This window comes from Lissotriton vulgaris, unplaced genomic scaffold (assembly GCF_964263255.1).
Source record: "Lissotriton vulgaris unplaced genomic scaffold, aLisVul1.2 SCAFFOLD_3341, whole genome shotgun sequence".
Classification (NCBI taxonomy): domain Eukaryota; kingdom Metazoa; phylum Chordata; class Amphibia; order Caudata; family Salamandridae; genus Lissotriton; species Lissotriton vulgaris.
The window spans coordinates 200,657-227,118 of NW_028250882.1; the positions used below are offsets into that span (position 1 = coordinate 200,657).

A 26,462-nucleotide genomic window follows, 5' to 3' on the forward strand; every position below is an offset into this window, starting at 1 on the left:
TCGTGTCTGCTGCTGACAAGGGCCTGGTTGACTGTCTTTCTTGTATGTGTCGGGATCCATCTGTAGATCTTGCGGAGCATGCGGAGGGTGTTGGAGGAGGAGACGGCGTTGACTTGCTTGGTCATTGAGAGCGTTGAGTCGAGGATGATTCTCAGGTTGCATGCGTGGTCGGTGGGGGTCGGGGCTGCCCCCAGTGCCGTTGGCCACCAGGAGACGTCTGAGGCTGACAGGCTGGAGCCGAGGATGAGGACCTCGGTCTTGTCCGAGATCAGCTTCAGACGGCTGATCTTCATCCAGTCGGCGACGGCCTTCATTCCTTCATGGAGGTTGGCTTTGGCGGTCATGGGGTCCTTGGTGAGGGAAAAGATCAGTTGAGTGTCATCGGCGTAGGAGATTATGTTGAGGTCGTGCTGTCGGTCGACGTGTGCGAGCGGGGCCATGTAAATGTTGAACAGTGTCGGGCTGAGGGAGGATCCTTGGGGTACGCTGCAGATGATCTCGGAGGCTTTGGAACAGAACGGGGAGAGGCGGACACTCTGGGTTCTGCCGGAGCGGAAGGAGGTGGTTCATTCCAGAGCCTTGTCTCGGATCCCTGTGGCGTGGAGGCGTGTGTGTAGTGTGCAGTGGCAGACGGTGTCGAAGGCGGCGGAGAGGTCTAGGAGGATAAGTGCTGCAGTCTCCCCGTTGTCTAACAGGGTCCTGATGTCATCAGTGCTGGCGATGAGGGCGGTCTCAGTGCTGTGGTTGCTGCGGAACCCTGACTGGGAAGGGTCCAGGATTCTGTTCTCTGCGAGGTATCGGGTTAGCTGTCTTTTAACGATTTTCTCGATGATCTTGGCCGGGAAGGGGAGCAGAGAGATGGGTCGGAAGGTCTGCCTTGGGTTTTTTGAGTAGGGAGTTTATCTTGGCGTGTTTCCAGCTCTCTGGGAAGGTCGCGATCTCAAGGGAGAGGTTGATGATGTTGCGTAGGTGGGGTGCGATGGAGCTGCTTGCTTTGTTGAAGACGTGGTGTGGGAATGGGTCTGATGGAGAGCCAGAGTGGATTGTGCTAATGGTCTTGATGGTGTCATCGATACTCATGCTGGTCCATGCTAGCAAGGGGACGTGGTCGATGGTGTGCAGAGGGTCTGTTATGTTGCTGTCTCTTGGGGCTGTGTGGGTGTTGAAGCTGTTGTGGATGTCTGCTATATTGCGGTGGAAGAAGGTGGCGAGGAAGTCGCACAGGGCTTGCGACGGCGGGATGTCGTTGGTATTGGAGCTGGGGTTGGAGAGTTCCTTCACAATGTTGAAGAGCTCCTTGCTGTCGTGTGCGTTGTTGTAGAGGCGGTCTTTGAAGGAGGGCTTCTTGGCAGCCCTGATGAGGTGGTGGTGGTGGTGGTTGCGGACGGCGTCCTTGTGTGCTGCGTGGCTCTCCGGAGTTTGTTCACTGTGCCATTTCTTCTCTAGTTTCCGGCAGGCTTGCTTGGAATCTAGGAGTTCTGTGGTGAACCAGCTGGCCCTCTTGCTGGTGTCTCTGTGGGGGAGTTTCTTCAGTGGGGCGAGGGTGTTTGTGCACTTTTGGGATGAGTAAGTGGATGAGTGTGAACATTCCAATTGTTTAATAAATGGAAGAGTGTATATGTGAGTGCACAAATGGATGGCTGAATGAAATTGCATTGATGGGTGGGTGAATGTATCTTTGACTAAGTGGGTGGCAGTGCATGGGTAATTAATGGATGAAGAGATGCATTCAAGAAAAAAGGGTTATGTAAGTGAGTGGCTGGATGAATGGGTGTGCGTATGAAAAGACACTGACAGATGAATGCAACAAGAATACATCAAACTTGCAAGTTAAGTCCTCAAACTGCAGTAGCAATAAAATTATAAGCATGCTAAGAATAACTGTCATTGTGGTTGTTCAAGCATTACACAGGAGTGGGCACCATTGTGCTATGAATATCCCTGATATGTGAAGACTCACCAGCATTATACTTGTTCTCAAGTTATCTGAAAAACAACATGCCAGACCTCTTTTGTGGGACCACAAAAGACGGGCTACCGAAACCCGACCATGTAGGTTGAGATTGTTCCTCACTGGTGTAATGAAGTGCATTTACTATGGCTCCGTAAACCTGGCCATGTACACCGCTTTCCACACTTCAGTCAATCAATCAATCATATCAGTTGTAAAGCGCACTACTCACCCTTGAGGGCCTCAAGGCGCTGGGGTGGGGAATGCTTTTACTGCTCGAAAAGCCAGGTCTTGAGGAGTTTTCTGAAGGTTAGCAGGTCTTGGGTCTGCCATAGGTGAATGGGGAAGGTTTTCCAGGTCTTGGTGGCGAGGTTTGAGAATCATCTGCCACCGGAGCTCGCTCTTCGGAAGCGGGGGCGTGGTCGGTGGAGCGCAGCTGTTGGGTGGGGGTGTAGAAGCTGCCTTGTGTGCGTGGGTTAGGAGCTTGAAGGTTATCCTCTTGTTGACCGGGAGCCAGTGCAGGTCTCTCAGGTGGGGTGTGATGTGGCTGCGGTGAGGACTGTCGAGGATCAGGCGTGCAGAGGTGTTCTGGATGCGTTGGAACCTTCTCGGGAGTTTGGCCGAGGCTCCTGCATAGAGGGCGTTTCCGTAGTCCAACCTGCTGCTGACGAGGGCCTGGGTGACCGTTCTTCTTGTTTCAGTGGGGATCCACTTGTAGATCCTGCGGAGCATGCAGAGGCTGTTGAAGCAGGAGGAGGAGACAGCGTTGACCTGTTAAGTCATGGAGAGGGTGGAGTCGAGGATGACCCCTAGGTTGCGTGCGTGGTTGGTGGGTGTTGGAGCAGTTCCCAGTGCGGTCGGCCACCAGGAGTCGTCCCAGTCTGAACGGGTGGATCCGATGATGAGGATCTCCGTCTTGTCCGAGTTTAGCTTCAGTCGGCTGTTCCTCATCCATTCAGCAACGGCCTTCATTCCTTCGTGAAGGGTTTTGGCGGTGTGGTGGTCCTTGGTGAGGGAGAGGATCAGCTGGGTGTCATCGGTGTAGGAGATGATGTTGAGGTCGTGCCGACGGGCGACGTGAGCGAGCAGTGCCATGTAGATGTTAAACAGAGTTGGGCTGAGGGGTGAGCCCTGGGGTACGCCGCAGATGATCTCGGTGGCTTCGGAGCGGAAGGGGGAAGGTGGGCGCTCTATGTTCTGCCAGAGAGGAAGGAGGTGGTCCAGTCCAGGTCCTTCTCTTGGATCCCGGCGTTGTGGAAGCGGGTTCGTAGTGTGTGGTGGCAGATCGTGTCGAAGGCGGATGACAGGTCCAGGAGGATGAGGGCTGTTCTTTTTCCATTGTCCAGCAGGGACTTGATGTCATCGGTGGCGGCGATGAGGGCAGTCTCTGTGCTGTGGTTGCTACGGAACCCGAACTGGGAAGGGTCCAGGATGTGTTCTCCTCGAGGTAGCGGGTCAGTTGTTCGTTGACGGTCTTCTTGATGACCTTTGCCGGGAATGGGAGCAGGGAGATGGGCCGGAAGTTCTTAAGGTCCTTGGGGTCCGCCTTGGGTTTCTTGAGTAAGGCGTTGATTTCGGCGTGCTTCCAGCTCTCCGGGAAGGTTGCTGTCTCAAAGGAGGTGCTGATGACTTTCCGGAGTAGGGTGCGATGCATGTGCTGGCTTTGTTGAAGATGTGGTGTGGGCATGGGTCTGATGGAGATCCGGAGTGGATGGCGTTCATGACCTTGGTGTCGTCGTCATTAATGTTGGTCCAGGAGAGCAGGCGGTTGGTGCGGATGATGGTCGTAGGGCAGCGAGCCGCACAGGTCTTGCGAGGGTGGGACGTCGTTGGTGTTGGAGCTGGGGTTGGAGAGTTCCTTCACGATGTTGAAGAGCTCTTTGCTGTTGTGCGCGTTGTTGTCTAGGCGGTCTTTGAAGGTGGCCCTTTTGGCGGATCTGATGAGGTGATGTCTGCGGGTGGCGTTCTTGGGGGCTGCGTGGCTGTCCGGTGTTCGTTCACGGAGCCAGATCTTCTCCAGCTTTCGGCAGGTTTGCTTGGAGGCACTGAGGTCGTCAGTGAACCAGCTGGCTTTCTTGTTGGTATGACTGTTGGAGGGTTTCTTGATCGGGGTGAGGGTGTTGGCGTAGTCGTTGATCTACTATCTGAGGTTGCGGGCGGCAGTGTCGGGGTCGGTGAGGTCGACGGGTGGGCTCTGGGCGAGGGTGGTGGTTAGCTGGTCTTCGGTGACTTTGCTCCTGCCGGGGCGAGGCTTCTGTTGGGTGCGGTGGTGCGTGGTGGGTTTCTTGAAGGTGAAGTGGATGCAGCGATGGTCGGTCCAGTGGAGTTCGGTGGTGTGGTTGAAGGAGACGTGGGGGCTTGCGGAGAAGATGGGTTCAAGCGTGTGAACGGCGGAGTGGGTGGGTGTTGTGGCGAGTTGTCTGAGTCCGAGGTTGGCTAGGTTGTCGATCAGGGTGGTGAAGTTTGTGTCGTTGTTCTCGAGTTGGAAATTCAGGTCCCCAAGGTGGATGTAGTCCGTGGAGGCGAGGGAGTGTGTGCTGACGAAGTTGCTGAACTGTGGTAGGGGTTCGGGGGGGGGGGGTCTGTAGATGAGGGTTCCTCTGAGGGTGGTGTTGGGGCCGGGGGGAATCTGGAAGTGCAGGTGTTCGGGGGTGCTGAGGGTGTCGTCGGTGTTGGTCGAGACTCTGAGAGTGTTCCTGTGGACGATGGCGATTCCTCCTCCTGCTCCTTTAGTGCGGTCCCTGCGGGTGATCTTGTACTTCCGGGACGGCTATGGCTGTGTCGGGTGCCGAGGCGGGGTTCAGCCAGGACTCCGTCAGGAAGGCTACGTCTGGGGAGGTTGAGTCGAGTAGGTCCCAGAGTTGAACGGCGTGTTTGCTGGCTCAGCTTGTGTTGAGAAGGATGCATCTGAGGTGGTGGGGTTCTTTCCTGGTCGGCAGCATGGTGGGGTGGAGGCTTGGGAAGCTGAAGTTCCGGCAGGTGGAAGCTCCGTGGGTGCGCTTCAGGGCTGCCAGGAAGCAGGTGTGTGATCGTCCGGTGTTGAGTGTGTGGAGGGTTCTGGCATCGTAGCGGTGTCGGGCGTTATGGCGTTCGTGGGGTCCAGGCGCTGGGCGCGGTCCAGGCACGGCCTCCATATGAGGGGATGTGGGATGGAGGAGCATCTGGGAGGCGGGAACAGGGCGACGAATGAGATTGCAGGGGGCGGCCCGCAATGGTGGGAAAAATGGGCGGGCCGCAGGACAACTGGCCACAGGAAGGAAAAACACTTGACTCACAGGCTAGCGAGGATGAGCAGTCACATGCTTCTCATGTACAAGTGTGGGGGCACAAGTTCAGAACTTAGCACTCAATCAACATACATAATCATTTGAGTCCAGCCCCGTGCTTGTTTCTTGCTTTGTTTTTTCAGAAACAGAATGCACTTTTTAATCTCACAATTTTACTTGATACTATACATTTCAATCCAGTGTACAGGGCAGGAATCCTGGTCCCAACTTTAATGTGGTGTTACACCCTTATCCACATCCATTCTATCTCCCACCCACATCACATTAGACAAACTTTTCCCGCAACAATTATGGCAGATACATAAATAAGGGTCAGGTGTGGGTGGACCACCAGTCAAATGTGCAATCATTTCACTTATTTGATCACCTTTTTACCCACGGCTACGTAGCATATAGAAATTCAGTTTATAGTCCCTCGTGGTCAGCTAGTATGAAATCATTGGTTTTTCATCACAGCAGGCAGAGAGTTTTGGTGCTCAGGCGTAGTCCCTCATAGGCCATAGAGGGACCCAGGCATGGTCATTGTCCATCCCTTATGCTGCTGCCTGGAGGGATCTGATGCCTCTTGTAGGTCTGGGTGCCTCTGTGCGTTCCAACATAGCAGATGAGGCTCACTCTGGCTAAGGAGTCAGGGGCAGCTCTGGCTGGGCGTATACCGGCACCACAGTTGTTGCAGGGCAACTGGCCATGGCGAACCCCATAATGAAAGAAAAGAAATGAATACTGCTGCACTCCAAGAGTATATAAGGTACTGAAAGTTGAACCAATTCTTAAATCTTATAGGTACTTCAGGTGTCCACCTCCTGGATCCCGAGGTGCTATAGACAAATAGTACAGAAAATCTTACAGCGAGTAAGAATAACCTGGGGTACTCTTGAGCATAATGATGCTGTATATTGTTAAACGCAGTTAGTCCGAAATGAAATATAAATTTTACTCCATAGAAGTTTTCAGTTTCTTCAACAGTTTATTTGTTTATCATCATATTGTATTCATATGACAAGATGACCACAACGTATATTCCATAGTTAGTTCTCCATAAGCAATGTGTTAATGGTCCACATTATTTTAGAATCCCCAATGCATTTCGCACAAAAGTGCGCTTCCTCAGGGGGTCCGCGTAATGAGAAAAGGAAGATCAACGTTGGTGACCGAGATGAGGCGAGAACCAGGCTCCGTGCGAAGCAGGAACCCGGAACCCCATAATGAGTCAGCATGAACCTCACTGCAGTTGTAGCCCTGATAGGGCTGCTGTGAACCTCATGGCACTTGTAGCTCCTGCCTGGGCAGCTGCCATCCTCACAATTGCTGTAAGGCCGATTGGGCCTCAATGATTCTCCTTCTAGCAGTTGAAGCTCTAGTGCCACTGCCGTACTCATAGCAGATAAGATCAAGCAAGGCTTGGGTCTGTGACTCCCTGGACTGGACCACCCATATATTGGAAAAACAAATAAGGTGCCGAGTGAGATTATTCAATTTGAATCTCAATAAACCTTAGACTGTTAATTCTAACGTTTATAAGCTTTATTCAGCTTAATTTAGTTTTTTTGAAAAGACATTTCAAATCAGTTACACATGTCTTTAAAAGGAATGACACATTATTAAATCACACTTTATCATCACATTTGAAAGCATATTTTAAAGCAAAAATACAGCACATAATAAAAAAAAATTTGTGAAAGAAATACAACACCTCAGTGAAAATGAACAAGGGCATACAAGTCAAAAATATAACCAGTCCTAGGTTCAAATTGGTACGCTAGGCTGACACTGACTCATTTTTAGACACATATCTACTGTCCTGCCTGTGTGAGTGAGAAGGGATATAAATAACACTGCCCGGTGTTGTCAGGACTGAGGGGGAAATATTATTTAACTAATTCCCTCGTGCCACACCCCATCAATGGTCCCCCATGCTCATAGCCAACGTGTTTCGAATCCCTTGCAGTTCCGGGATTCTATTCAGGGCTTGGACTCGTTCTTGGGCTCTAAAAAATAAAAAAAACTGAAATGCCTGTGAAACCTCCCCCACCATGTTTCAACAGTCATTCTGGGCCAAATGATGTATACATGTACCTTAATTCAGGTGTAGAGTTAATCTGGAGAAACTGCTGTTCGGTATATGTACGTCAACTCTTTTCTTAATGAAGCTATAAGGAAGAGATTAGAAATTAGACATCAGGGCATTAGAAAAATGTAATCGATGAAAAGGCTCATCACAGTGGAGTCATCTACGTAAAGTAGAAGCATAGGTGTTCCTACCTTGCAGTGGGCAGGCGCATAAAAGCTATTTAGAATAATCTGGTACGTGTCCAATTCTAAAACCAACAAGTGAAACAAATGTAAGGGCTCTAGTGTGGGTTTTAAAAGTAAGCGTGCAATGTTGTGTGCGATGTCAAAACACAGTTTTGGATACAATGTTACCTTGTGCTCGGCAGACGCCGCCTAGGAATGTGGTTGCACTTTTGCCGGGTCTGCATTAGTCAAATCCTGTCTATTCTTGTACACGAAAAAGCGCGCACTCAGTAAAACTAATAACTTTCACTTGTTCTGACATTGTATCTGAAAAAGCGGCAGAGAGTGACTTGCCTATAATTAGGGGAATGAATGAAAGGGAGCTTCTCAGTCCTTCGCGCTCATCTGATTCCAGCAAGCACCGCCGAGTCGGTATTATTATTATTATTATTATTATTTGGGTTTTGTAAAGCGCGTAGTATCCCGTGAGCATCCCAGCGCTAAGATCAGGGCAGTCGAGGGGGTGACATAGGGAGGAAATCAGGGGAACAAGTGGGTTTTCAGAAGTTTTCTGAACCGAAGGTAGTCTGGTTCCATTCTTAGAGTGCGGGGGAGAGTATTCCACAGGCGGGCTGCGTTCACAGAAAAACGCCGTCCGCCAGTGCGTTCCCTCTTCACTCTGACAGTGGTGATAAGGTGTTCGTGGTCAGAGCGAAGGGATCTTGTGGCTTTGTAGGGCCTGATGAATTTCTTAAGGATGGGGGGGCCTTTTTCTTGCAGGAGTTTGTGGGACAGGCAGAGGGCTGCGGGGAATGAGATTTTTATATCAATTTATGATCAATTTAATAACTTATCTCATTCGTCAATTTTGGACCGTTAGTATCTGTCATTGAGTAAAAGACAAACCCCGCATAGGTTAGATAAACCCCATAAACTGACGCCACTCTGAAGAACCACTTACAACTGATAAAGTTTGAAAGTTTTATATAAAAGTCAAATTTAAATGTGAATACAATCCTCTCAGGATAAACCTCAAAGTATACAAAAGAATACAAAATCAATTCCAGAATCAGCAATTTAAAGCATCGATGTGAAGTGGTTCCTTTGCGTCATCTACAGAAAGAGAGAAGTATCAAATTAAATCTGTCCCTACTCTATACTAAGTGACATCCCTACTTCGCAAGTTCCTAACCTAAAAAGGTGTCAGCAGTTTGACTCCCAAAGAAGTTCAAACTCTCTTAGCCTCTAAAGGTAACTTAAGTTTAAGAAGCAGTACCCTCTCTGCCTACCCATCCGCTCTCTAAGGGTCCTCGGCCTACTGCTCTCTTGCGCTCTGATCCCTCTCAGCGCATCTGCTCAAGTCATCTACCCTTCGCCCTTCTCTCTGAGCTCCCTCTGAGCAATTCGCTTCGCTGTTCCCTTCGCTAATTGCCAATTGCTATCTTCACCCCGGGGTGCTGTCCCTAAAATACACAATCACAGTGTGGGTGAAACGCCCCTTGACGCCCACCACGGACTTTCCCCGATGATGTCAGCTTCTGGCTTCTTCCATTGCTTCATCTCTTTCGCCGTCCGTTAAGTTGACCTTTCTCCTTAGATGTCATCTTCGTCTTCTTGTTGGCGACTTCTACTGACACTTTCAGATCAAAAGTCATATGAACTTAAACAAGACTTTAACTTACAACTGCGATTCTTGACCCTTCTAGGTCCTGTGAATGGTCATTCAAAAACAAGTCTCAAATTCCAAGCGTCTCTCCTCACGTTTAGGCAATAAGCCCCGTCCGGTATTGTCACCTTAAATCTAACAAGTGCTAGACTTCTTGGCTCTCACGTCCACATCAAGCTATTCACGACTCCTGTGAGTCCACTAAATTACACACATTGGACTGCACTCCTGCGAACCCTTGGTCAGTCAGGTTAAAATCACAAATGACCTAAACCTTTCTAACATTCTTACAAAAAGCCTTCTACACAGTATAACCTTTAACATATATATATTCGTACTTAGCAAAAGTCCGTTACGTATATGTGAATACATTGTACATAGAATATAGACTACGTAAAGCATAACTTTATATTCTCATTCGCTATATCGTGCTATACATGTTCTACACATTTCTTCACGTTTCATTTCTCGCCGCTTCTCCGGTTTAAGGTTACACACGTACATGAATTCTACTTTGCACGTTCTACATTTCGTAAGCATTTCTACACCATTTCTACATCAGCCCACTACGTATACGGGCCTTCTAAATCTAATACATGTTCTAAAGTGAATACAGTTACATTTCCTATATTACTTTGGATTATATCGGTCATCTATATGCTATAAGTGTCAACTTCACATTACGATATACATTTCATTCCTACGTTATACGATGTGCTTGTAAATATGGCCTATACATAATTTTTTTTCAAATTTGTGCTCTCTCAGTCCCCCCTTTGATGACTTCTAGGAGTCATCACTAAATGCAATTTGAATAACATCTCTAAACAGGACTAGTTACAATATTCCCTCTTTTCATCGTTTCGAGTGCTCTTAAGCTTTTGTACTGTTGATCTTGTAAAACAGCTAATCTCCTTTCTTGCTCTCTCATTGTTCGTTGTAACCGGTTCGACCTATACCATTTATACAATTTTACTAAACCTAACAATGTGATTATACAAATTAATACTATCAATACAGGTTTTAATATGTACCATACTATGCTTTTACCAAGGTTGGCAAACCAACTCCCAACCTTTCCTACTCCATGACCGACTTTTTCCCAAACGTTTATTTTTGATAAATCTGCGATCTCTTGATGAATTTGTGTAATGTTCTGTATGACTTTCTCAAGTGGTTTTGAATTATCAGGAATATAAGTACAACATTCCTGGACCTTCAAAGCCTTACAAACTCCGCCTTCTTTTGCTAGTAGTACATCTAAAGCAAGTCGGTTCTGAAGAACCATTGCTCTAATCGACTGCATCTCGCCTTCTACCAACATTAATGACCTTGCAGTACTTGCAGATAATCTATCCACAACTGTAGCCAGTCTCCTGATCTTAACATCGTTAAGTATTAAACCTAACATAGGAAACATTGCTCCAAATACATCTCCTACTACTTCTGCATCTCCTACTTCCCTTTTCGCTCTCCTCGAAGCCTTTCCTTCTATTATCGCTACATCCTTTGCATGATATATTTTGGGGAAGACAATTGCCAAGTAACACGAACCATACCAATTGTCAGGTAGTTTTACATAGGCATTTCTTCCACATACAAAATACACATTCGGAATAACTTGCATTCCTTTCATAAAATCTTTCGTATAGTACTCTAATCTAAAAGCATGTTCACAATTTACTTCACCTACAAATACACTCTCATAATACGTTTTGCTTCGAGTTAAACATAACTTTCCTTTCTGCGTTCTATCCAAAGCTATTGGACCATTGCTACCTTTCTTTTTATGTGCTTTCTCTTCTTCGGTCCAATCTGTTTTCCATTGTCCTGACATTTTTAGAATCTTCTGCCTTCTGTATCTATCATCTACTTGTCCTATGAACTTTTTCTCAACCTCTGACACTTTGCAAGTCAGGTTATTTCTGCGTGCATATGAAGTATCTAGTGTATCCCAAGGAAGAAAGAATTTGGCTAGTCTATCCTCCTTTTTGTAATAGTCCCACTTATTCATTTGTTTATAATTCGGAACTTCAGGCAGTACCGAATCATAATTTGAAAAGTAGTACTCAAATCCTTCTCTACCATAAAATATACTGAGCAGTAAACTACATGTTATCCCATAAGTCAATGGGAGATGATGATATCTAATGCCTTCGTCTACAGAAGCCGGCAATTGCATACAGACATAGCAATCTTTGGCCTCCATGGCATCGATATACTCATATAACAATTTGGCATATGCGTTTGACCTAAAGTTTCCCTGTGACTCGTCTACATGTAATCTACGAGCTTCATCTGCCAATAACGCCTTTTCACGTATAACATTGCTCTCCTCCTTTTTCCCCACAAGAGCAGGTCTCAAAGTCGTTACAGGCTGTACATTTGCTGTTTCTTTATCACTTTCATGTCCTATTATGTATGATATTGTCACTACTGTAATTATGAGAAATATTACTACTGCTATTAGTGTACCTACTATACATCAAGCTTTTCGGTTTGGGTTGCCGTTCTCCATGTTATCAAAACAGCGTAACTCCTTCTTTTGCGAAAAAGTTTTTCCTTCTGCAGTCTTTGTTTGCTTTATTTGCTTTCTCAGTCTTGTAAAGTGCTCTTTATTACAAAGTCTCTTTTTCGCAACAATGTCCTTTTCTCTTTTAGCAACAGACAACCCTAACCCTTCTCCGTCCTCTAAATGTAATCCCTAATTTTATTCTTCTTTCCACTCGGCGCTAGGTTATCTTCTTCTTTATAGCTTATATACAAAAGTCTTTTATGCATCAACAATTATTCTCGCACCTGCAGCTTTCACAACAATTTCTAATAATTCAAAACGAATGACTTTTTCTTCTTCTTCTGGAATTTGCTGACCGAAAGTTGGAAATTGTAATCTATTTAGCACTAGATCTTGAATTTGACTCAAATATGGGGGTATGGGAAGTGTGAAAGTCAGTAATCCCTCAGTCTCGAGTCCAGGCGTCAACATCCATATCTCCACTGCCACAAATGGATCGTGATCGATTACTTTCACTTTCTTCACTCTCCCAGATTTCTGTCCCCAAGACATCTGCTAGATAAGTCCACTCTGGGGTGGCGTACCTTCTGCAGGGCACACGTACCCTTCTCGATCTCCTTGGACTTTCAGTTCCTGAGTCTATAGTTTCCCACTCCTGGTCCGATTCTTCAGCGATCGGGACAAGAGTTCTTTCTTGATCTGCTTTTAAGCTTGGCCTTCTCCTTCTCTCCGGCCAACTACCTTCATCACTCCTTGTCCTCCCGCTCCTTGTTCTTGGACTTGTCTCTTGGTCACTCTCTGCTTGTTCAGTATCTGATTCGATCTCCCAATTATTCTCTTCTCCTGAGGCGACTTCGGTCCCACTGGTGTCCTGACCTTCGTCGACCTGTTCCGTCTCAGTCTCAGCCTCTTCGCTCACCTCCACAGCTTGGCTTTCCCCCTCTATAGCTTCTCCGCTTTCCGCTGGATTCTCATCCGAGAGAGGAGCTGTTTCTTCTAGAGGTGTTGGCACTCTTCGGGTGTGTGAGGCATGTATCCAGTTTGGCAGGCCTCCACACTTTACTGCAGTATTCGTCACAAGTATGACTTGAAACGGTCCTCTCCAGCGCACGTCTAAGCAGTTCTTTCTGACATGCTTCTTCACCAGGACCCAGTCCCCCGGACTCAGGTCATGGCACAAATCTTGTGCTGATGGAACCTCTGCAGCCTGGACCTGGAGGGACACAGAATTAACAGCATCAGATAGTCCCTTACAGTAGTCCAAGATCAAATCGTCTGTGATGTTCACTAGAGCTGCAGTCGGAACCGATGGCAATCTCATAGCTCTCCCCATTAGCACTTCATGTGGAGAGAGACCTGTTTTTCTATCCGGTGTGCTACGTATGCTCATAAGAACCACTGGAAGTGCGTCTGGCCAACTCAGGGATGTTGCTGAACAAACTTTGGCAAGTCTGGACTTTATCGTGCTGTTGATTTGCTCTACAATCCCTGAAGCTTCTGGTCGATAACTGCAATGAAGTTTCTGATCGATACCCAAAGCTGAACATAGCATCTTCACTATTTCGCTGTTAAAATGAGTTCCTCTGTCCAATTCCAAAGAGGATGGCACCCCAAACCTCGGTATCAACTCTCTAAGTAACAATTTTGCTACCGTAAGTGTATCGCACCTACGTGTAGGGTAAGCCTCAACCCATCTAGAAAATATGCAAACAATCACTAAAACGTATCTGAGTCTATTGCATTTAGGCATTTCTATAAAATCAAGCTGCATTCTATTGAAAGGCCCCCCAGACCTCCCAATGTGACTCAATGTAACTGGCGTTCTCTTTCCCACGTTTAGTTGCTGACAGATCGCACATCGCTGACACACTGCTTCTGCCGCTACTCTAAACTTGGGATTAAACCACGTTTGTCTGAATACTCTCACCATAGCATCTCTTCCTATGTGTGCTGATCCATGCAATTTCCTTGCCATTGGACTAACAAGTTCATTTGGTAAAACTGCTCTCCCATCGGCGGATATCCAGAAATTCATCTCACTTCTGGAACAACCCGCTGTTTCCCAACTCTTTTTCTCATCATCTGGTGCATTTTCCTGAACACTTCTTAATTCATCCCACGTATCTACAGTATCCAACAACATTGTCAATTCAGTTCTTTCCTGGATTCCCCCCACTTTTACATCAGTGTGAGAATATCCCTGTTCTGCGCAGTAACGCGCTACTTCATCCGCATAGCGGTTACCTAGTGATACAAAATCGACATTTTTTGTATGCGCTGCACATTTGACCACTGCAATAGCTGTTGGGCCTTGCAATGCCTCTAACAAAAGTCTCACGAATTCTCCATTCCTAATGGGAGAACCCGAGGAGGTCATGTAACCTCTTTGAGACCATAACTGCCCGTAATCATGAACTACCCCGAAACCATACTGGCTATCGGTGTATATGGTGACTCGAAGTTTGTCGCCTGCTAAACAAGCACGCGTCAAAGCAACAATTTCAGCTACCTGAGCGGAGTGTACTCCTTCCAGGCAAGCGGCTTCTATTACTCTCGTAATTGTGCAAACTGCATAAGCTGCTCTCAGCTGAACGATATTGTCTCTTACACATAAACCATCAACAAAGAAAATTTCATCGGGGTCAGTCAATGGCTCATCTACAATATCGGGTCTCGGTTTGGTGCATAGTTCAGTCACATCAAGGCAGTCATGATCTGTACAAACTTCGTCATCCACCTCATTCGGAAGTGGCATCAAAGTTGCAGGATTCAAGACGGAGCATCTTTTTAGGGTCACATTCTCGGCAGCCAGTATGACTTGCTCGTAGCGTGTGAGCCTGCTATTTGTCAGATGCTGAGTCTTAGTCCTGGTCATTAACAATTCTACAGAATGCGGTACGTACACCACTAACTGATGACCCATTACTACGCTTTCAGAACGTTCAATGCTGACACCCGTTGCAGCTACGGATTTGAGACATCCGGGCAACGCTGCGGCTACTGGATCTAATGTAGCCGAGAAATACGCCACTGGCCTGCGCGCATCTCCGTGGATCTGAGCTAAAACCGCTAAAGCGCATCCCTCTCTTTCGCAGCAGTAAAGCAAAAATGGTTTTGTGTAATCAGGCATTCCTAAGGCCGGGGCACGACAAGTCCTCCCTCAGCTGCAAAAACGCCATCAAACAATCTTTGTCCCATGGTACCGGATCACTTACTCCTTTGTGCGTCAGTTGTAATAACGGTTTTGCCTTCAGTGAAAAGTTAGCTATCCACTGTCGACAGTAACCGACCATACCTAGAAACATCCTGACTTCTCTTTGTGTTGTAGGCGCATTCATTTTCATGATCGCCTCTGTTCTGTCTGGAGACACCTTCCGCTTTCCCTTTTCAATCCTATGGCCCAAATATTGCACCTCAGTCATACAATATTGCAATTTACTTGGAGACACCTTGTGTCCGTTCTCGGCCAAGTGATTTAACAAGGTTATGGTGTCTTCTCTGCAAGCTTCCTCAGTTTCTGACGCAACTAGGAGGTCGTCTATGTACTGGACTAGAACCGAATTCTTGGGCAGTACTAGACTTTCAAGATTTCTTTTTAATAACTGGTTAAAGATCGATGGGCTTTCTGTATACCCCTGAGGGATACGACACCATGTTAAGACGCGATCTTCCAGCTTAAAAGCGAAAAGATACTGGCTCTCTTCATCTAAAGGTATCGAAAAGAAAGCCTGGCACAAATCTATCACGGTAAACCATTCAGCTTGGAACGGTATCTGAAATAATATCACTGATGGATTCGGTACCACTGGACAACATGAGACGACAATGTTATTAATCTTCCGAAGATCCTGCACTATTCTGTATTTTCCACTAGGCTTCTGCAAACCCATAATCGGGGAGTTACATGGACTTCCCACGATCTCCTTCAGTATTCCCTGTTTAATCATGTATTCGATCACAGGCTTTATTCCTGCAATCGTCTCTGGAGTCAACTTGTATTGTGGAGTTCTTGGATACTCAGCATTGGGTCTTACCAAGATTTTTACTGGTTCTACTCCTTTGATCAGTCCTATTTCTTCTCCAGTAAAATCCCACACCTCAGCTGACACTTTCTCCCTCAAATCCTGTGGAAGTTCTTCCACTGTTAAGGTAGGATATAGTTCCACGCACTCTTGCGAGTTTACAACCTTAAAATCGGCATCCTCATCATTGGTCTGTACTTCTACTCCTTCAGGTGTGCAATGTATTGTGCAATTCAGTTTACACAATAGATCTCTTCCTAGCAAACACACAGAGCTAGAATCACAGATCACAAACTGATGTTCGTCACTGTAATTCCCTATCTTTACTGACACTGGTTCTGTCAGAGGATTCGTCATCCTCTTGTTTGCGACTCCTACCACCTGAATCGTCTCTCCCGATATTGGCAAACCTGGGACTACCGCTGATCTCAACGTGGATCGAGTGGCCCCTGTATCCACCAAAAAGGTTGTAGGACATCCAGCTACTTCAGCCTCTACGTATGGTCCTCTCTGATCTACTTCCAGGGCTGCTCCTAGAGTACAGTCTTCCTCCCTATTTACTCGTTGCCCTGTAAGGGGATCAACGTAGTAGCATTCTTCTCCTCCTACAAACAATGGCATTTGTCTATAGGTTTTCCCTCCATTTGTAATGCGAGGTGGTTGAGGAAACGGGGCTCGAGGAGTCTGAGTCCCCCCTTTGATAAACTTTCCCTTCGGGGCTGCGGCTCCCTTAACCACGTTATTCTGTACCTCTTCCTCCTCCTGTTCTAATTCCCCTGTCTCAACATTGTAAGGACACTCGCGTCGCCAATGTCCCACTTCGTTACACTGATGACATCTCGTTGTCTTTTTCAGTGTCGCGATATCCATTCTCGGTCTCGGTCTTTCTTCCTCATCTCTGCTCTGATTATTCTGTTTCTTTGCTTGCGTTCCTGTCCCCTGTTGCCGCTGTCCACCCTTTCCAGCTGCTTGCATTTGTACCAGCATTAATTTTTCCTTGAGTTTCTTTGCCTTTGAATCTATTTCGTCGCTACAATACCTTGCATACCTCAAAATTTCGTCTAAAGGTTTGTTCTGCCAACAGATCAGATGCTGTTGTATCATCAGGCTTATGTATGGTCTTAATCCTAAAACAAACTTCGACACAAACTGTCCTATGTCTTTAGGATCCATTACGTCTAACCCACTGTATTGTTTAAATGCTTTCAATAGCCTCTCATAGAACTCGTGAACTGTCTCTTTGGGCTCCTGAGTTGTTCGATCTATCTTAACCCAGTCTATGTCCTGCACTGGCACTTTCTCTTTCAGCCATGTTATTACTCTTTCGTATTTTTCCATGACTCTATCTGATGGACCATTTGTCCGGTTATCTCTCGGAGGCTCACAAGTAGGCCATTCAACATTAAGTTTGCATGCCGTCCACAAATCTCCGGGTACTACGATATCGAACAATGTGTTCAAATCGATCCACAGCACCTTAGAGATCTTCACGAACCTCTCTACCTGCTTGTACCACTCAACGGGATTTTCTCTAAGCTTTGGGAAGGAATTGGTAAATGCCGCCAAATCCCCCCTACTCCAGGGTACGTGAACGTAGTTTCCGTTCGCGATTTCTCGCAAAGGGAAAGCTTCCATTCGCATTAGGTCTGTATCCGGGGACCTTGTAAGTGAACTCCTTCTGACGGATCCCTTCTTAGACCATCTTTCCTCCCATTTATCCAAATTCCTCCACAATCTAATACTCTGAATCAGTTCCCTTATGTGTACCTTCAGCGCGATCGTTCTACGCTCATCCAGATCCTGATCCGAGCAAGTTAGCCTATGGTTACCCTGTAAAGCTTTAGTTCGTGACAGGTCTATCATATACCTATTTGCCAAATTTGATAAATTTTCATGAGCTGACCTCGCTCTCCGAGTAACATCCTTGGATAAAAACAGTATTTCATCTGGTGCGTACAATTCTAATCTCTCTATTGCCACTGTGCCATCAATTATTTCATCTAAGTCGGACTTCAAACTCATTACATCGAGCCGTTTTGCTTTTATTTCAGCTCTCAGTATGTCAGTCCTAGGTGGTTCGCTCATACCTCTCTCACCTCCACTATGCGCCCTACGCCTAAACACAGGTGAGTTATGAGGAGTTTTCCTTCCATCCCTTTGTTCCCACCTCTCTAGATCCCAAGCCTTTCCATCTTCCCGTGGGGTGTGGTGGAACATTGCTCCATCCCCCATCCCTACATTGCGCCTTCTCGGCTCGGTTTCTCCAGATTCGAGATAGGATCCACCGTTCTGTTCTAAATCACTGTAACTCGCTTGCTGTCTGGTGTCGCTCAATAAAATGAAAGGTCCTCGCCGGTCTTCCATGTTCCCGTGATCTCGTTCTTGATCACCAGAAGTATGGCGGGACGTTTCGCGACTCCCTATATTCTCATGACTTCGCCCATGATCACCGGATGCATGGCGAGACCCTTCACGACTCTCCATGTTCCCGTGATTCCAATGTTGCACCGTTTCACCCGGGGTATGGTGAGTGCATCTGAAAGTATTACGGTACTCCTGCGTCCTTCGTTCCCCTTCACTAAAGGTGACGCGAGGCACTTCGCCACACCCTGTACTGGTGATAGTAGGACAATTAATTCCTCTGCTTTCCTGACTCCCTCTCTCCCACTCCGGGCTGCTTTCGCCAGCTCCACAATGAGAGAGGATCCGGTTATCCTGATCTCTCCACTCTGCTCCTGTTTCTAAACTTTTACTCTGAACCTCTTCGGCAGTATCCCATTCTTTCAGGTATTCCCTTAATTCCTTATGGGTTTTCGGTTTTGGTCCCCTTAAGTCCATTGGCCCTCTTTGACCCCCCTGTTCTACCCAGTGACCTGTTGCAGCATCTAATGGGGTACTCCGACTCATCGGTGCTAGTATCTGTCTCTGAGGATTCATCATGGTATTCCTATTCTCCATCTCTGCCCTTTCCCTGTCCCATCGTGCCTGTTCCTCCTGCTGGACCCCTTCTGGGTTGTAGATTGACACAATAGGGCCTATGGTAACCGGTACTTGTAGAGCATCCGGCATTTGGTAGGACCTTGCATGTTGCGTTTCTGGCATTTTCTGGACCACGAATCTTCCCACTACTCTCTGTTCGGAACTAGATTGAGGTACTTCCTCCTCTTTCTTGGCATCCCAATCTGTTACTGGGATCGATTTATATTCCCCCCATCTAGCTCCGTCCTCTTGTGGTAATATGGGACTTGCGGCCCCTCCGCTGTACGGAGGTGGTCTATCTGTCAATAGCCTCTCTATCAGATCCTCTTCTGTCTCGCTTTCCTCATCTTCCTCTAGAGGTTTCCTTTCTCCCGTAACTTCTAGCATCGGGTACAGTTTGTCTGCTTCTATCTTCTGCACCCTCCATTTCTTAGCTTCCTCATCCCATTTGGCATCCTGTACTGCCTTTACTGATCGTCTCACTCTTTCTTGGTGCCTCTTTACGCTCTTTTCGTGTGCTGTTCTAAACCATACACTAAGTGCTTCGAACTGTGTTGGCCTCGGTAGAGGTCTTGTTGCAAGCATTACCGCTTTTAGTTCGTTCAACACATCTAGCTTAAACGTTCCGAATCTCGGAAACGTCAGTTCCTTACTCCCTTCAGTTAGCTTATTCCACTCAGAGATCCATAGTATCGAGTGTAAGCCTACATTCACTGCCATATGATAAGCTGGTGTGCCTTCTGGTGGAGCTTCCTCTCCGGCATATAAGTTTCTTCTATTCCTCCTAAAGAGTGTTCTTAATCCCTTAAAACACTTCATTTTCGATAATCTACAATTTTCCCCTTACTCTTCCTTGTTTACGTCCCGATGACAACCACCAACCAATCCCTACGCGGCTCTCGCTAACCGGCCTATCTCCGCGCGACTCTACGCTGACCGACCAATCTCAGCGCGACTCTTCGCTGACGTCTGACAAACTAACCAATCTCAGCGCGGTTCTATGCTGACGTCACTCGTTCCCTCTTGCAGCAATTCTCCTTCTTTCTCAATTCGTCTCACGATTTCGCATGCGTTTTCATTCATACACTGAAAAATGACTACTTCCGTCCAAGCGATCACTTTTCTCTGACTGTACGGCCACAGTCTAACTGTAATTGCTACCTCAACTGACGAAACGTCTTCTCTCTTACGGTCAGACGATCGCCTCAACTGATAGGTTACTTACACACAGTAAACGTACGACCAGCGTCCGTTACTCATTCACTCACTCTTACGCTCCCCCTATCATCGGTCTTTCGGGCGATCAATGGTACCTCATGACCCCCTTTCAATGGTAGACAAATTACTCTGGGTGTTCGATACACCCGAACCACTTAAGTCCTTCCGTGGAGCTTAAGATTTCATCCGGTTGCGCGCGCTCACAACCTTCCCCCAATCACACTACAGGCATTCAACTCCGCTTGACATTACAACACAGGAACAACATAAAACACCGCAATCTTACAACGCATGACCCTTATACTCACTCTCGACCGACTCTGCTGCTTTTCTCTCGTCGCACCGTCAGCACCGTCTTCGGCTGCAATTCTTCTTCTGGTCGTCGATGACTAGGGACCTTGGGGTAAACTAAACCTGGCCTAGGTCGTCTTCCTCAAGAAGATAACCATCATTACTCTGCTACCAACTGCGGGGAATGAGATTTTTATATCAATTTATGATCAATTTAATAACTTATCTCATTCGTCAATTTTGGACCGTTGGTATCTGTCATTGAGTAAAAGACAAACCCCGCATAGGTTAGATAAACCCCATAAACTGACGCCACTCTGAAGAACCACTTACAACTGATAAAGTTTGAAAGTTTTATATAAAAGTCAAATTTAAATGTGAATACAATCCTCTCAGGATAAACCTCAAAGTATACAAAAGAATACAAAATCAATTCCAGAATCAGCAATTTAAAGCATCGATGTGAAGTGGTTCCTTTGCGTCATCTACAGAAAGAGAGAAGTATCAAATTAAATCTGTCCCTACTCTATACTAAGTGACATCCCTACTTCGCAAGTTCCTAACCTAAAAAGGAGTCAGCAGTTTGACTCCCAAAGAAGTTCAAACTCTCTTAGCCTCTAAAGGTAACTTAAGTTTAAGAAGCAGTACCCTCTCTGCCTACCCATCCGCTCTCTAAGGGTCCTCGGCCTACTGCTCTCTTGCGCTCTGATCTCTCTCAGCGCATCTGCTCAAGTCATCTACCCTTCGCCCTTCTCTCTGAGCTCCCTCTGAGCAATTCGCTTCGCTGTTCCCTTCGCTAATTGCCAATTGCTATCTTCACCCCGGGGTGCTGTCCCTAAAATACACAATCACAGTGTGGGTGAAACGCCCCTTGACGCCCACCACGGACTTTCCCCGATGATGTCAGCTTCTGGCTTCTTCCATTGCTTCATCTCTTTCGCCGTCCGTTAAGTTGACCTTTCTCCTTAGATGTCATCTTCGTCTTCTTGTTGGCGACTTCTACTGACACTTTCAGATCAAAAGTCATATGAACTTAAACAAGACTTTAACTTACAACTGCGATTCTTGACCCTTCTAGGTCCTGTGAATGGTCATTCAAAAACAAGTCTCAAATTCCAAGCGTCTCTCCTCACGTTTAGGCAATAAGCCCCGTCCGGTATTGTCACCTTAAATCTAACAAGTGCTAGACTTCTTGGCTCTCACGTCCACATCAAGCTATTCACGACTCCTGTGAGTCCACTAAATTACACACATTGGACTGCACTCCTGCGAACCCTTGGTCAGTCAGGTTAAAATCACAAATGACCTAAACCTTTCTAACATTCTTACAAAAAGCCTTCTACACAGTATAACCTTTAACATATATATATTCGTACTTAGCAAAAGTCTGTTACGTATATGTGAATACATTGTACATAGAATATAGACTACGTAAAGCATAACTTTATATTCTCATTCGCTATATCGTGCTATGCATGTTCTACACATTTCTTCACGTTTCATTTCTCGCCGCTTCTCCGGTTTAAGGTTACACACGTACATGAATTCTACTTTGCACGTTCTACATTTCGTAAGCATTTCTACACCATTTCTACATCAGCCCACTACGTATACGGGCCTTCTAAATCTAATACATGTTCTAAAGTGAATACAGTTACATTTCCTATATTACTTTGGATTATATCGGTCATCTATATGCTATAAGTGTCAACTTCACATTACGATATACATTTCATTCCTACGTTATACGATGTGCTTGTAAATATGGCCTATACATAATTTTTTTTCAAATTTGCGCTCTCTCAGGGCCTTAAATTTGACTCGCTCTCTCACTGGGAGCCAGTGAAGATGTTTCAACGCTGGTTTGGCCGAGGATCTTGCTGGAGTATTGGTGAGAATCCGAGCTGCGGCGTTCTGGATCCTTTGCAGTTTGTTAAGGGTTGCTTCGGGGGCACCCAGATAGATGGCATTGCTAAAGTCCAGCCTTGACAGGATGAGGCCTTGGATGAGCAATTTCTGGGAGAAAGGAGGGAGTAGGGGCAGAATCTTCCTGATAGATTTAAGGAGCCCGAAGCAGGTTCCAGCGATTTTTTTGGCTTGGGTCTTGAAAGACAGATCTTTTTCTAGCCAGATACCTAGACTCTTGATCTTGGTCTTGGGGACTGGAGGTTCACCCAAACAGAGGGGCCAGATGTTAGGGGGAAGGGAAAGCCCCTTTTGACCAAGGAGTAGGATGTCTGTCTTAGATCCGTTGAGTTTCAGCGACGAAATATTCATCCATCCCTGAATTTCTGAGAGGCAGCTATGGAGGTTAGATGGTTCCTGGTTGGGATGAGATAGAGACACCACTAATTGAGTGTCATCCGTGTAGCTGATGATTTTCACTCCGAACGGAATGACCACCTCCTCCAATGGGGACATGTAGACATTAAATAATGTCGGGCTTAAAGACGAGCCCTGGGGCACTCCACATTGGAGGGGGGTTGTGGGGGAGCGGGTGTCGTTCTCCCAAACCTGGAATGAGCGGTGGTCCAAGAATGATGTGAACCAGGCCAGGCCGGTGCTGTCCACCCCGATGTTTTTGAGTCGCTGGATAAAGACCCAGTGGTTGACAGTGTCGAAGGCCGCACTGAGGTCCAGGAGGATCACCGCCACTGATCCTCCTGCGTCCAAAATGATTCTGGCCTCCTCCACTGCTGCGAGCAGGGCGATGTCCGTGCCCTGTCCCGGGCGAAATCCGGTTTGCGAATTTCTGAGCAGGTTGTTAGTCTCTAGAAACTGCGAGAGCTTTTTGTTGACTAGTTTTTCGGTAATTTTACTAGTTCCGGGGAGGAGGGAGATTGGCCTATAGTTGGTCAAGTCCAGGGGGTCGAGTGAAGGTTTTTTAAGGAGCGCCTTGACAACAGCAGCCTTCCAGCTAGGGGAGACTTTTCCCTGGAGCAGTGAAGAGTTGATGAGGTCAGTTAAAGGGGGGGCGATCGAGGGGGCCACTTTTTTTAGAATGCGTAAGGGCGCCGGGTCGCTAGGGGAACCGCTTTTGATTGTCGCTAGCGTAGTTAGAACCTCTTCGGTAGTTACCGGGCCGAGAGAGTTTAGGTGGGTGGTAGTTGGGGCCGAATTAGTGCAACCCTCATCAATGAGACTGAGGTCGACAGGGGGTAGGGAGGCGAGGATTTTCTGGATTTTCTCATCAAAGAAATTGGCCAGATTAATGCATTTCTCTTCCGAGGTGTTGGAGTCTGGAATTTTCTCTGGTCTCGGATCTGGAACTTTGAGTAATTCTTTTAAAATGATAAAGGTTACCCTAGCGGAGCTGGATGAGTTTTTTATCCTTTCCTCGAAGAATGTGCTTTTGGCCTTGCGTAATGCTAGTTTGTAGTTTTTTAAGGAGGGGCGGAAGGCAGCTTTTTTGTCTATGGTTTTATCCTTTCTCCATGCGCGCTATATTCTTTTGCACTCCTTCCGTAAGAGGTTCAGATCAGGAGTGTACCAAGGAGCCGGGTTCACTCTTTTGGCTCGTTTTAAGGTGGTAGTTCTAGGGAGAAGATTGTCCAGTGAGTGGGGGAGCCAGGAGTTGAACTGACAATCCGCGGTGACTGGGTCGGAAGCCAAAGGGGGGGTGGTGATCATGAGTGTGGCAGCCCATTCTTCTGGTGAGAGTTTGTGCCAACGTCTATCGGTAACCCGGGTTTTAGACGGAAGGGTAGGTGGGACAAATAGAGGCCAGTGAGTGGGTTTCAAGAAATGGTCTGTCTAGGGTAGGGGAAGAGAAGTGAGGGTTTTGAGGTCTGGGATGTGGATGAGTACGGGATCCAGAAGGTGTCCTTTGTCATGAGTGGGCTCTAGATTTACTAGTCGGATATCAAATGACATGAGGTCAAGGAGGAGTTCGGAGGCAGTTGTGTCCTTGGGGTCTAGAAGATGGAGGTTTAAGTCCCCCAGGATTTGAAAGTGAGGAGTAACAGATGCCATCTGAGTGACTGTGTCAGCAAGAGCACTAGGGAATTTGGCTGGGGCTCCCGGCGGGCGGTATATCAGTAGGCCTGAGAGTGAGGTTGCAGGAGATATCTGTAAGGCAAAGTGGCAACTTTCGCAATCGTCGATGTTACCATCATTGGTTCTACAGGAGAATTGCTCTCTGTAAATTATTGCCAGGCCACCTCCTCTGCCGAGGGGTCTGTTCTGGGAGTGGATTTGGTAACCAGGTGGTAAGGCATTGACAATGTCAGAGTCAGAGCAGGGGGTGAGCCACGTTTCCGTGAGGAACAGAATGTCAATGGCATGATCATGCACTAGGAGGTTGATTTTGTGGGAGTGTTTAGGTAGGGACCTACAGTTGAGAAGGCCATGCTGTAGGCCGTGGCGATGTGTGACGGTGGGCGCCGGATTGCAGAGGTCACAGGTAAAATAAGGTTTTTCGCCTGAGTAGGTGTAGTTACACTCAGAGTTTTTCAAGGAGTTAAGTGCAAGGAGCCTTTCTCTGGTGTAGGTTAGTCGAACAGCAGGAGAATTGGGCATAGTGACTGGGCCTAGGGCCGGCTGGGCCTGGACGGGCCCAGACGGGTTTGCCAGATGGCGCGCCCGCTGCGCCCGTCCGCTACGCGTTCGTGGAGAGCACATTACTTATACGCGGGATTGGGGGCGTGGCCTAGTGCGAATGGGCGTGGCCTGCGCTCGGCTGGGTGATGGCGCCAAGGCAATTTACGATTCGCCCGCGGCAGCGTTTTACTCGGCTGCGCGGGGGTCAAAGGGTGCGAGGAGAAGGTCCGGAGAGCACTGGTCAGGTAGGCAAATAATTATTTTTAAAAGTATCGAGTGACACAAAAATTCTTAAAACAGCTTAAAGTGCAACACAGAAACAAACTCCTGGCTGTGCCTCAGGAGTGCCGCGATCTACAGGCGGGCTCTTAGTCAGTCCGCTTTATGTAGTCGGGGCGTGGCCTAGTGCGAATGGGCGTGGCCTGCGCTCGGCTGGGTGATGGCGCCAAGGCAATTTACGATTCGCCCGCGGCAGCGTTTTACTCGGCTGCACGGGGGTCAAAGGGTGCGAGGAGAAGCTCCGGAGAGCACTGTTTAGGTAGGGACCTACAGTTGAGAAGGCCAAGCTGTAGGCCGTGGCGAGGTGTGACGGTGGGCGCCGGATTGCAGAGGTCACAGGTAAAATAAGGTTTTTCGCCTGAGTAGGTGTAGTTACACTCAGAGTTTTTCAAGGAGTTAAGTGCAAGGAGCCTTTCTCTGGTGTAGGTTAGTCGAACAGCAGGAGAATTGGGCATAGTGACTGGGCCTGGGGCAGGCTGGGCCTGGACGGGCCCAGACGGGCTTGCCAGACGGCGCGCCCTCTGCGCCCGTCCGCTACGCGTTTGTGGAGAGCACATTACTTATACGCGGGGTTTGGGGCGTGGCCTAGTGCGAATGGGCGTGGCCTGCGCTCGGCTGGGAGATGGCGCCAAGGCAATTTACGATTCGCCCGCGGCAGCGTTTTACTCGGCTGCGCGGGGGTCAAAGGGTGCGAGGAGAAGCTCCGGAGAGCACTGGTCAGGTAGGCAAATAATTATTTTTAAAAGTATCGAGTGACACAAAAATTCTTAAAAACAGCTTAAAGTGCAACACAGAAACAAACTCCCGGCTGTGCCTCAGGAGTGCCGCGATCTACAGGCGGGCTCTTAGTCAGTCCGCTTTATGTAGTCGGGGGGGCGTGGCCTAGTGCGAATGGGCGTGGCCTGCGCTCGGCTGGGTGATGTCGCCAAGGCAATTTACGATTCGCCCGCAGCAGCGTTTTACTCGGCTGCGCGGGGGTCAAAGGGTGCGAGGAGAAGCTCCGGAGAGCACTGGTCAGGTAGGTAAATAATTATTTTTAAAAGTATCGAGTGACACAAAAATTCTTAAAAACAGCTTAAAGTGCAACACAGAAACAAACTCCCGGCTGTGCCTCAGGAGTGCCGCGATCTACAGGCGGGCTCTTAGTCAGTCCGCTCTATGTAGTCGGGGGGGGCTTGGCCTAGTGCAAATGGGCGTGGCCTGCGCTCGGCTGGGTGATGGCGCCAAAGCAATTTACGATTCGCCCGCGGCAGCGTTTTACTCGGCTGCGCGGGGGTCAAAGGGTGCGAGGTGAAGCTCCCGAGAGCCCTGGTCAGGTAGCCAAATAATTATTTTTAAAAGTATTGAGTGACACAAAAATTCTTAAAAACAGCTTAAAGTGCAACACAGAAACAAACTCCCGGCTGTGCCTCAGGAGTGCCGCGATCTACAGGCGGGCTCTTAGTCAGTCCGCTTTATGTAGTCGGGGGGGGGGGCATGG

At 47.6% G+C, this 26,462-nt stretch overlaps 1 protein-coding gene across 1 annotated transcript in view; it reads left to right on the forward strand.

Annotated features, from left to right (window-relative positions):
* Positions 1-26,462, forward strand: part of LOC147663082 (glutamate carboxypeptidase 2-like) — a 222,372-nt gene that overhangs the window by 190,759 nt on the left and 5,151 nt on the right. The gene's annotated exons all lie outside the window — the stretch shown is intronic.